Source organism: Rattus norvegicus, chromosome 20, assembly GCF_021556685.1.
Source record: "Rattus norvegicus strain SHRSP/BbbUtx chromosome 20, alternate assembly SHRSP_T2T, whole genome shotgun sequence".
Lineage (NCBI taxonomy): Eukaryota > Metazoa > Chordata > Mammalia > Rodentia > Muridae > Rattus > Rattus norvegicus.
The window spans coordinates 35,508,286-35,519,755 of NC_141553.1; positions in this window are offsets into that span (position 1 = coordinate 35,508,286).

The window sequence follows — 11,470 nt, forward strand, 5'->3', positions numbered from 1 at the left end:
TCTGATGATTTTTTTAATTTCCTCAGATTCTGCTGTTATGTCTCCCATTATTTTCTGATCTTGTTAATTTGGATACACTCTCTGTGCCCTCTGGCTCGTCTCGCTAAGAATTTATCTATCTTGTTCATATTCTCAAAGAACCAGCTTTTGGTTCCGTTGATTCTTTGTATAGTCCTTTTGTTTCTACTTGGTTGATTTCACACCTGAGTTTAATAATTTCCTTCCTTCTACTCTTCCTGGGTATATTTGTTTCTTTTTCTTCTAGAGCTTTTAGGTGTGCTGTCCAGCTGTTAATGTATGCTCTCTCCTGTTTCTTTGTGCAGGCACTCAGAGCTATGAGTATTCTTTTTAGCACTGCTTTCATTGTGTCCCATAAGTGTGGGTATGATGTATTTTCATTTTCATTAAATTCTAGGAATTATTTAATTTCTTTCTTTATTTCTTCCTTGACCAAGTTGTCATTGATTAGAGTGTTGTTCAGCTTCCAATATATATATATTGGGCATTCTGTCATTACTGTTGTTATTAAAGACAGCCTTTGTCTGTGGTGATCTGATAGGGTGCATGGGATTATTTCTATCTTCTTGTATCTGTTGAGGCCTGTTTTGCGACCGATTATATGGTTAATTTTGAAGAAGGTACCATGAAGTGCTGAGAAGAAGTTAAATCCTTTTGTTTTAGGATGGAATGTTCTATAAATATCTGTTAAATCCATTTGGTTCATAACTTCAGTTAGTTTCTCTATGTTTCTATTACTGTTTGAGATGGAATGTGTGATTTGAGCTTTAGTAAGGTTTCTTTTATGAATATATGTGTCCTGTATTTGGAGCATTGATACTTAGGAGTGATAGATCATCTCCGTGAATTTTTTCCTTTGATGAATTGAAGTGTTCTTCTTTATCTTTTCTGATGAAAATGGTTGAAAGTCAATTTTATTCTCTATTAGAATGGCTACTCTAGCTTGTTTCTCTGACCTTTGCTTGGATTGTTTTCCAGCTCTTTACTCTGAGGTAGTGTCTGTCTTTGTCTCTGAGGTGTGTTTCTTGTATGCAGCAAAATGTTGGGTCCTCTTTATGTATCCAGTCTGTTAGTCTATGTCTTTTTATTGGGGAATTGAGTCCATTGATGTTGAGAGACATTAATGAAGAGTGATTGTTCCTTCCTGTTATTTTCATATTTAGAGGAGGAATTGTGTTTGTGTGTCTCTCCTCTTTTGGTTTTATTACAAGGAGATTACTTTCTTGCTTTTTCTACGGGGTAGTTTCCTTACTTGTGTTCGTGTTTTTCATCTATTATACCTTGTAGGGCTGGATTTGTAGAGAGATATTGTCTAAATTTGGTTTTGTCATGGAATATCTTGGCTTCTCCTCCTATGTTAATTGAGAGTTTTGCTGGATATAGTAGCCTGGGCTAATATTTGTGTTCTCTTAGGGTCTGTATGACATCTGTCCAGGATTTTCTGGCTTTCATAGTTTCTGGTGAGAAATCTGGTGCAATTCTTACAAGTCTGCCTTTATATGTCACTTGACTTTTTCCATTACTGCTTTTAATATTCTTTCTTTGTTTTGTGCATTTGGTGTTTTGATTATTATGTGACAGGAGGAATTTCTTTTCTGGTCCAATCTATTTGGAGTTCTGTAGGCTTCTTGTATGTTTATGGGCATCATTTTCATTAGGTTAGGGAAGTTTTCTTCTACAATTTTGTTGAAGATATTTACTGGCCCTTTAAGTTGGGAATCTTCACTCTCTTCAATACCTATTATCCTTATATTTGATCTTCTCATTGTGTCCTGGATTTCCTGGATGTTTTGGGCTAGAGGCTTTATGCATTTTACATTATCTTAGATGGTTGTTTAGATGTTTTCTATGGTATCTTCTTCCCCTGAGATTCTCTCTTCTCTCTCTTGTATTCTGTTTTTGATGCTTGCATCTATGATTCCTGATCTCTTCCCTAAGTTTTTTTCTCCAGAGTTGTCTCCCTTTTTTGCTTTCTTTATTGTTTTTATTTCCATTTTTAAATCCTTTATGGTTTCATTCAATTCCTTCACCTGTTTGTTTGTGTTTTCCTATAATTCTTTAAGGGGTTTTTTTATTTCCCTTTTAAGGCCTTCTACTAGTTTGCTTGTGTTATCCTGCATTTCTTTATGTATGTCTTTCTTAAAGTCCTCCATCATCATCATCATAATAAAATGTGTTTATAAATCTAAATCTTGCTTTTCCGTCATGTTTGGGTATCTAGTATTTTCTTTGTTGGCAGAACTGGGCTCTGATTATGCCAAGTTGTCTTGGTTTCTGCTGCTTAGACTCCTCTCCTTGCCTCTTACCATCAGGTTGCCTCTGGTGTTAGCTTGTTTTGCTGTTTCTGACAGTGGCTTGACCCTCATATAGGCCTCTATGTCAGCACTCCTATAGACCTGTTTTCCTGTTTTCCTTCAGCTATTTCTGGGAACAGAGTGCTCTGTTCTCAGGTATGTAGGTGCTCCTGGCGTCTTTCAACTCTAGGTGCAGGCAGGAATCAGAAGAGTGCTGCCCCTAACTACTCCTAGATCCCTGAGCCCAGGGGACACAGATGGCACTAGGAAATTCCCTCTTGGGCCAGGAATGTGGGCAGAGAGTAGTCTCCTCTGATTTCTCAGGAGTATCTGCACTTCTGAGTGGCCAACTCCCTCCCCCATGAGATTTATGTCCATGGAGCTGTTTGATCAGTTCAGTTCAGTTCTGGGCACAGATAAGTACCACAGGTACCTGCTGCTGACCGCTCCTATATTCCTGTGTCCAAAGGCACTATGCAGTTTACTCTTGGGACAGGGATGTGGGCAAAGTTGGACAGAAGTGACAGTCTGTTCTGCGGTATCAGTATGGTCCACACTTTTGGGTGATCAGCTCTCTCCCCCATGGGATTTGGGAACAAGGATCTGTGGAATAGAATCAGTTCAGTTCTGGGCACAGCCACAAACAGGAAGTGCCTTGTACCAGAGAACTTCTGCCTGACACATGTCCTGGGTCCACCAGTCAGGTAACTTGGAGCCTAAAAATTTGAGTTATCTTTGTTCTCAGGTGTGTATGTGCTCCTAGTGACTGTCTTTCACCTCTTTGCGCAGGCAGGAATCAGAAGGGTCCTGACCCTGATGGCTCCTAGGTCCCTGTGTCCAGGGGGCACAGCTGGCACTAGGTGATTCCCTCTTGATTTGGGAATGTGGACAGAGAGTAGTCTCCTCTGATTTCTCAAGAGTATCTGTACTTCTGGGAGTCCAGCTCTCTCCCCACCAGATTTGGGTGTAGGGAGCTGTTTGACCAGTACAGTTCAGTCCTTTGTAAACTTTAATTACATGAGAGAATAGGCATGAAAACTCTTTTTTTTTTCAAGTTCAACCTGATTATTTTGGCTGAATGTGAGTATGGTCCAAAATATTCTCTCTGTTCTTTGTATAGGCTTTCCTTCATTGGCATACAAAAAGTGTCATACTATGTTAAATATGTGCACTGCCAGGTTAATAAAAATGTTAAACATTAAATTTCCTGTCGATATTAATAACAGTGACACTTCTATGTAATGCTTTTTTTAAACTAGTCTAAGGAATAGAATTAAGGAGATGTTCTTTTTTAAAAGGCTCAATGGAGAGTGTAAAATAAAATCTTTGACAAAATAGACTTCCATTTTTTTGTGATTGTTATTATTCAGTTGTTATTTTGGGTAGCATATCAATGATATTTTCTCCTAAACTGAAGACAATCAAATGATAATTTTCCTCCAGGACATTGGAACCACACATAGCTCACATTTTTAGGTTTGCAAAGAACATAGTACAATCATTCATATTTAATGATTCATATACAGTGCTTGTAAAAATAGTGTCTTTAGGAAGTAATTAGATAATATTCTTAATAATTCTGAATGTCTCACTGAAATACTTTTTCATTTCTAGTTCATGAAATGAAACAACCAATTAGTCCTATTAAAAATAAAATTTGTGCCATATCTGTCATGTTCTAATCAAACTGAGCTTTTAAGTTTTATGAGCTACCCAAAACTTTTTCTTAATTAGAAAAATGATTGTTAGTTACCTGGACATTATCTTACACTCTTTTTTATCAATGTGTTAAAATCTAAAAATAATAATAAGCAAGTCATTGACTAACTTATCAACAAATATTTAATTTCATGTTCAGCAAGCCATATATATATATATATATATATATATATATATATATATATATATATATATATAATTGCAGTCTGTTCTGCCATTATAATGTTAATTGTATATATATGATTTCAGGGCTGATTATTTGCTATTAGATAACCAATTAGTGGGAGATGCTTTCCTCCCTAATGAAGGAGGAAAGCATCCTCTCAAAATGTCTTAGTTGCCTGTAATTAGTTGTGTAGGGTTGAGACCCATGAGAGTTTTTCCTCCTTCATTACCATGTCTATAACTATCTTTCTTGGTCGTTTTCTTGGTGATACTTCCTGAGTCTAGCTTCTGACAGTTCTAGACAACAAAAGTCACAACAAATTAGCCCTTGCAATAGTCTCAAAATTCTCCCCCCTCTTCTCAATGATCCTTAAGATTTAAGTGTAAGAGTCATGTTGAAGATGTTTCAGTTGAGTACCGTACAATGACTTGCTGTATAAATTTTAATTGGTTGTGATTTTTCAGTAGTGTCTCCGTCTATTCCAAGAAGACATTTCTTTGATGAAGATTGAATCTTCAACCTATCTGTTGGTATGGTATAAATATTAATATGCAGTTATGAGTTATGTTCATTTAGTAAAGTAGAGATTGTCAATTCTCCAAGGTCCATGACTTTACTATCCCTGGATAATTGGTTAAGTTTATAGTATTAGGCATTAAGTCTAATTCGAGATCTATTCATTACCTTCAGGATATGTGTGCCATGATTGTAGCCTTCAGGATATCAAGAGAACACACGTTTAATGCCATGCAAACCATTCCACATGGTAATGGGGAAAAACTCTATATCTTTTCTTTATGAGTAATTACAAACACCTCTTTATGATAGGTTTTGAAAATACAAAGGTGAACTCTAATGTTTTCTCTAGTATTTTAAAAAAAATAAACAGAATGTTAGTAGTTAACTACAGAAAGGCCAATAAATGCTAACAAACTTTGTAAGATCATAACGAATAACAAAATAGGTTCTGAGAACAAAGAGAGGCTTTTTAAATTGCACAATTTCAATTACTTCCTAAAAGTACTATATTTTCAACTATCAGCCACATTAGGGGAAAATTTTCCTAAGTATATAATTGCACATGAAGATAATATGCATATACATTGTATAGAAATGGAGATCGGGTTATAGGTCTGGGTCTAGAGAGTTAGGTATGAAGGCCTAGTTTGGAGTTGAAATATCTGAGACTTTTTATGCTGTTATTGTTGGTTTGATATAGGAAACCACTGAAAATATGTAAGTGGAGAATTATAGATTAGCAAAGCAGGTAAGGTAGCTCTAATTCAACAAATCTTTGTGGTTCAACGAAACTATTCAGAGGTCAGTTTCAGTCCTAATGAAGAGATAATGAAGTCCTCAATCAGGGCAAGTAACAGTAGCTAGGAAACAGAATGTGAGCTTGAAATGGAAATACTTTATATAATCACTTAAAATGAGTGCTTTCTTGTTCAAAATTAGAATCCAAGTTTAAATTTTAATAAGTAAAACCTGGTATTTCTGTATCTGGTTACTTCCTACTGATTTTATGCTATTAACTACATAAATTTCAATTACCATAGCTGTTCCTCACTTCAAGCTGTCCTAAATACTTCTGAGATATAAAAAGAGGTGGAGAAATTAAATGAGTCAAGAAGAGAATGAATTAATTCAGCCATTGTTTTAGTCTCTCAGTTGCATGTGGCTGTAGTTGGAATCTGAAATGTCCAATTCAAGGTCATATTCAAGACTCGTGGTCTTCAGGCTAATGCAATATAAGAAGGCATGTTAGGAGGTGCGTTTTAGTGGACCAACTCTAGGGTACTCAAAGGGGGACAGTGAAGGAACCAATAGTTCCTATATCCTTAGCTTTCCTCTGCAGGCAAATGCCCATTCTTTGATACTCACTCTGCCCATGATTTACCATCGTTCCACAAGCTGAAATCTGAAACCCAAACGTTTCTTTCTTTATCAATCCATTGCCATTACTGTCTGTCATAAATTGACCAAAGCAATCAATCTGAATATTAGCAGCTTTCAAATGGTAAAATACTGGAACAAAATGGATCCTGTTTGTCTAAACGGGAAAAAAAATCCTCTTCATTATTTAGTTCAAGACATTCTTGAGTATAACCAATAAGTTACATTAGATAATATTTACTGTGAATATGGTCTTAAGACTAGTGATTTTCTGAGTTCCTGACTGGTCCTTGTAAGAATGGAAACTTTGAAAGCTGCCTATCACACATTGTTATAGTCCTAGTCCTAGTTGCAGAAGCAATGTGTATGCCCAGTTCACTAACAGTGAGTGATTCTAAGCTAATAAGTAACCAGGAGCTCTTTACAAATGTCACAACCCTAAAATTCTAATCTAATAAAAATCTAATTCTGGAAATTACAGATGTCCCTAAACAATGGATACAGAAAGTGTCATATATTTACACAATGGATAATACTATTCACCTATTAATAATATTGACTTCATGAAATTTGGAGGCAAATGAATGGAACTACAAATATCTCCCGAGTGTGGTAACTGAGTCGTAAAAGAACACACATGGTATATTAGTAGAAAACTATTGGTAAGTAGAAAACAGCTTGGAACATCCACACTGCATCTCACATATCATATGAAGCTCAAGTCCTACAGAGAGGGGATAACAAAATGATTATAGGAGGTAGAGGGACAAAGGTATCTGGGAGTAAGATAGGAGGGGAAGGAAAATGAGGGCTGGATCAAGTGTGGGAGGAGATGGAGGTGAAGTACAGACGGTTAGGAAACTGAATGGTGTACAGCAGTGGGAGATGGCAATTGGGGTAGCTACTAGAAAGTCCTAGATGCCAGGAAAGCAAGAGGCTCCCTGGACCCAACAGGGATGACATTAGCTAAAATACCCAACAAAGAAGAGAGAGAACCTGTAGAGACCATATTGAGAGATTAGGTACAGCCTCAGTTGAAGGATGGGGCCAGCTACCCATTTAAAACATAATACCCCAGAATTGTTCCTGTCTAAAGGAAATACAGAGACCAAGAGTGGAGCAGAGACTGCAGGAAAGGCAATCCAGAGACTGCACCACCTAGGGATCCATCCCATCTGCAGCACCAAACCCAGATACTACTGTGCATACCAAGAAGTGCATGCTGACAGGAGCCTGTTATGGCTGTCCCTTAAAAGGCTCTGCCAGAGTCTGACCAATATAGATGCTGAAACTTGAAGCCAACCATGAGACTGAGCACGGGGACCCCCAAAAGAAGAATTAGGCGACGGACTGAAGGATCTGAAGGGATGTGCAACCCCATAGGAAGAACAATAATATCAACCTACCAGACCTCTGCACTGCCACCTACAGCTCCCTGAGATAAACCAACAACCAAGGAGTCCACATGGAGGGACCCATGGTTCCAGATGCATATGTAGCAGAAGATTGCCTTATCTGGCATCAATGAGAGCAAAGACCCTTGGTCCTGTGGAAGGTAGTTGTCCCAGCCTAGGGGAAAACTAGGGTGGTAAGGTAGGAGTGTGTGGGTAAGTACCTTCATAGAAGTAGAGGTAAGGGGGATGGGATAGAGGATTTGTGGAGGGAAAACCACGAAGGGGAATAACATTTGAAGTATACATGAATAAAGTAACCAATAAAAAATAACGAAAAGAAAGTTAGTGAAGGTCTAAAATTGTAGTGAGTGACCCTGTCATTAAGAGTGGGGCAAACAGGGGCTGGGGATTTAGCTCAGTGGTAGAGCGCTTACCTAGGAAGCGCAAGGCCCTGGGTTCGGTCCCCAGCTCCGAAAAAAAAAAAAGAACCAAAAAAAAAAAAAAAAAAAGAGTGGGGCAAACAGAAAACAAGCAGATTTAAAATGAGTAGAAATTAAGGGACCATTCTCACAAGGACAGGGCCAACATCACATGCAAGATTGTATATGGAATCAGTGTTACAATTAGACTCTTATGATGAGGAAGCTGGTAGTTGTATGACCATCAGGGTAAGGGGTAAACTGGAGAAGAAATACTACCACAAGTCTGAAAGCATTCTGCAGATAGAATTCCTTATTGATCAGGTGTTCCATTTTTCCTTTAAAGGACTTTCAATTGAAGACAAGGCTTTCAAACAGGGAAAACAATCTTCCCCATGCAGAGTCGTTTCATTAACATATCAACCACATTGTAGCATACCTTTACAATAGCACATGGACAGGTGACCAAAGATCAGGATAGCATGGCCTAGCCAAGTTTCAATAGCAGACTCAATATCACCAGCTTCCTTCCCTGTGACAAGGGATTCTCTTTTACTTTCTTCCTCTGCTTAAGAGGTCTAATGCAGTGCTTTTTACAATATGAATATGGGTTTGAATAGCAAAACACAGCAATGTTGATACCTAAAAACTGTCCACGTGTGTGTGTGAGTGTGTGTGTGTGTGTAGGTGTGTGTGTGTGTGTGTGTGTGTGTGAGAGAGAGAGAGAGAGAGAGAGAGAGAGAGAGAGAGAGAGAGAGAGAGAAACCCTGTAATTAAATTTGATGAAGGTCTCTGTTTCCTGATTGGCAGTCTTTGAATTTCATTTTATTATAATTCAATCTTCTCTTGGCTTCACCTTTCTTAGTATTCTTGCCTGTTTTATCTCATAATGAGAGCTGGTTTGCTCCACCTGTTGAACTGCAGGGCAGCTTTTACATGTGACTCTTTTTTCAGTATGGTTTTCTGTAGTGATTAGCATAAAATTAAATGACAAGTTAGCTGACTGGGAAAATGTTGAAGAGCATCATTTACACTTCAAATGTAATAACTTAAAGGTGTAACCTTTCAAGTAAAAGTTCATCTCCAAGGTTGAAAATAATCTGAGACTATTATGGTCATTTTCACTAAGGGAATTAGCTCTTTGCTGATTCGGAAGTTCCTCTTTTAACTAGCCACGAGCTTCCTTATATTTCCCTATATATATAAAAATGAAACATAGAAAGACAGAAGTGTTGCATTAATAGCTAGCTGCTATAATGTTCCCCTTCCTCCTTCCCTTGGACTAGTTTTAAGTCCTGAGAGCTATTTTTTTAAATAAAAAACATGTTTAATGTTATAGCAGGATCATATTGTTAAAGTAACTAACTGGACTCTGGCATAATTAAATAAGTCACCCTGCAAGAAGAAAGACACTTTTTTTTGGAAAGAGACTCAGTTTACTCTGGCATAGTTAAATAAAATAAGTCACCCTGCAAAAAGAAAGACTCCTTCCTTTCTGGGAAGAAACTCAGTTTTATTCTCAAACTTTTCATGTATAGAGTTCAAGCACATTGTGTTTTCTAAGGTTTACTCAGGTTAATTCTAAAATATTAAGCCAATGAATTTTATATACCATTCTACAAAGGACTGTAGGCTCTGTCCCGAGTGAGTTTGTTTGATGTGAAAGGGGAAATTGATCATGAATAAGTCTTACTTCTTATTCACAAACTCTTCGTTAAATATGATTACCTGTGTCTAGAGACACAAAAATATTTGAAAGGACCTGATATTGAACTTCTTTGTATTTTGATGAAACAGAGATAGAGTAAGAAATCTGTCACTAAGGATTTATAAATACAATATAAGGCTACCTGTGAGACGTACTTATAGTTATATGTGGTTTATAGAGACCACATTTAAAATTCATTTAGTGTCTGTCAAGAATAATATTGTTAGCGATTTAAGTAGATCAAAGGTTCACATGAGGCTGGATTTTTTTCTCTCTAAGTCAATGATGAGATTCTTATTAAAAGTTTTATGTGCAAAAAAAAATCAACCAACCAGTCAAACAAACAAACAAACAAACAAACAAACCAAAAACACTGAGAAGTAAAATTCTTTTTTGTTTTTGTATATGGAACCCTCAGAAAATTATGTGATCAAAACAGAAGTAAAAGTAGAATAATAACATGAAATTTTTTAAAATTTGTGTATAGATATCTTTTACTCTTATTCTTAAACTATTTTCTTTTTAGTTAAATTATATTATTAAGAATTGAAGCTTAAATAATTTGTGATACAATTTTATCAATAAATACCTGAAGATATTTACCTGGACATTATGCTTTCATTGTGAGATTTACAAATTATTACTTAGACTATACCAAGAATTTATCCAGTGTCAAAGGATGAGCCTGGAAAATTATATGAACAGAATAGTTTATAATTAGGTGTGTGTGTGTGTGTGTGTGTGTGTGTGTGTGTGTACATGTACATATACAGTAATAATTAGTGAAGAAGAGGTCATAAATATTAAAGAGAGTAGGAGGATTTTATAGGAGGGTTTGGAGGAAGGAAAAGGAAGGGGAAAGTGATTATATTCTCAAAAAGAGTTATTTTTATGTATCTAAAATAAAATAGTGTTGGTTTAACAGCACTGTAGTGTCTGTTTCAATTCTTCTTAATTTTTTAGTGTGTTGGTTTGGTCACTGTTGTTTTGCTATGGAGACATACCATGATCAAGGCAACACATAAAAAAAGGCATTCAACTGGGGACTTGCTTGCAGTGTCACAGGTTTTGTTCATTTTCTCATGGTAGACAATGTGATGGAGAAGTAGTTGAGAGCTACATCCTGATCCATAAGTAGAGAAAGAGAATTGGGCATGAGAATTGGGGAAAGGGAGACACGTGGATAGGACTTTTGAAACCCTCAAGCCCATCTCCAGTGACATACTTCCTTTGATCAGGCCACAGAAAGTCCAACAAGGACTCCCATACTACTCATTTTCAAGTGCTGCCACTCCCACATGATTAAACATTCAGATAGGTCATCCTTATTTAAACCACTATGTGTATATTTACCTTTGTATATATGAATTCTGAGTGATCTTCTTGTCTCTGAGCCTGTATTATTACAAGTGTCTTAAGGACTAGGCCATTCAACATCTTTTCTTTTTCCGGATCATAAATGTTGGTTCCTTTCCTGTTACTGAAAACACTGAAGGGCTGTAACTCCTCTTTTACTCTTAAATTTCCTTAATAATTCTTCCCAGTACCTAATGACCTTTATAGAGAGGAGAAATTTTTAATCTCTTTTTGGCTGAATCCTTACATTGGGACCTAAACTTAGTTTATTGTTCAAGTTTGTATAAACAACCTTTGTATTCATGAGACTATTTCTTTCTTTTGGATTATTGATACAGGCTTATAGGTAAGTAAAGCCTGACCTGGAAGTCACATGTACTCAATAATGACCTTGAGCCCTTGATTATCTGCCTTTTCCTCTTAAGTTGAGTGTTAATTAATATAGTCAATATTTTGTTGTCCAACTTGGAGGTAACTATAATTTTGTTAACTGTTTTTCA